The sequence below is a fragment of the Phaethon lepturus genome, unplaced genomic scaffold (assembly GCF_000687285.1).
Source record: "Phaethon lepturus isolate BGI_N335 unplaced genomic scaffold, ASM68728v1 scaffold14153, whole genome shotgun sequence".
Taxonomy (NCBI): Eukaryota; Metazoa; Chordata; class Aves; order Phaethontiformes; family Phaethontidae; genus Phaethon; species Phaethon lepturus.
The window spans coordinates 54,496-56,284 of record NW_010529869.1 but is presented as its reverse complement, the minus strand read 5'-3'; positions in this window follow the sequence as shown (position 1 = coordinate 56,284).

The window sequence follows — 1,789 nt, the reverse complement described above, 5'->3', positions numbered from 1 at the left end:
TTCACATCACTGTTACAATAAACCCTTGCCCTTCCTTGGTTGTTCCTGTGTTCTTCAGATATTTGTACAGGCTTGCAATAATTCTCTGGAAAGATGTAATACACAGCTTCTACCTAACAGATGTTTTAATTCAATAAACAAACACCGAATTTCTCAAATGAAATGATCTTCCATTAGACACACTTTAGAGCTAGCAATAAGATATTTTTGTTTTTTAAAGAGGGGGATGGGATTTGGAAGTAAGTAATCCTAGATTTTCCCTAAGGTCTTGAAAACTGCTGACAGACATCCCTGCAGCACGAAACATGGATTCACCCAGAAAGAAAGCAGTCCAGGCAGAAATGGGTCATGCAAGATGCTTCATAATACTACGTGACTCCAGAAAGCAGTGGATATACATGGAAAAGGTGTGTATTGTCCAGCAGGTGCATTCAGGTTTGATGTGAGTTGGACTTATGCCAGCTGCCTCTAAAATCATTGGGATCTTTCCCTTGGCTTCAAGTGAGAGACACAGTGATGTACACCTGCTAACAGACTGACCTGCAGAGTTGCTGGAGAAGAGCACTGCTATGGGGCTGTCAAGAAACTTGTCAGAGACTGTCTGGACACTTCCTTCTCTGTTCTTTCATTCCATGAGAAAGAGTAGGTCCCAAAAGCAGAGCACATACCATGTAGAAAAGGGCATAGAGACCAGTCTGGGAAGACAAAACAGTGGACAATGACCTTGCACAAGCAGATGTGATACCAATGAGCAGAAGGCGGCACCTGGATGAATTTGCATCTGCAGAGAAACCTCCTTTGACTAAAGACCCCAGCATGGTATTACTCTGTCAAGTCAGCTTCTCAGTTCATGAAAACTCCTGTATTTGTCATTGATGGACAGTCTGATACAACTTTAGCACCATCTCCAGAGGCTGGGACAGTGCCTTCACCTGACAGACCTGACAAAGATCTGGACTATGACAATATCAAAGCATGAAATTATCAGCCTTTACAAAACTCTTACAGGCTGCTATCAGGTTTCCACAGTAACACAGGGCTTTGCCTGGAGATTTGGACTAGCTGAGGGGAAGAGGAAAAACAAGAAAGAATGGCTGATGACCACTATAACATACTCCCTCCCCAGAAGTGCAGTTTTAAGTGAGGCTATAAAAAGGGAACAGAGAATCTCTGTTCTAGGAAGCGCTCGCTATCATGTGGGTGATTCCTCTAAATCAGAGAAAAGTCTGTATTTTTAAAGGGAAATTTTAAATTTTATTTTAAGGGGACCTGACACACATCGTTCTGTATTCAGTGGCAGCCATCTTCATGTATAGAATGTATGTTGTAATTTCACTTTATTTCTTCAGTAAGAAACATTTTGTGTATGATTTCTACAGCTCTTTTTCCAATTTAATCTTTTTTTTCCATAAAGCAAGCTGCTGCTAGATCTATTCTTGTAGTTGCTAGTAACTCAATGAGGTCAAGCCTACTGCTAATCATTTTGGCATTACAATTACATTTTGAAAGCAAGTTTTCCCAAGAAGAGAGAATCAGTGCCTTCATTCCTGAAAATGAAACAAATTGATACCAAATGGCTCTTGAATGCCCTTTTGGAGATGCCTACTACTAGTTTGTTCTTATTTCTTCTCTTGTCCTCAGTAGCATACCACTTGGTATAACACTGCGCTGCTGCCCTGGGTTATTGAGTTTATCAGTCGTTATGGTTATGAAAATGGAATCAACCTCAGTGCAAGTTGAATACTCTTCACTTCTGCCACTGCCACCACACAGCCAGTAACCCAGCACA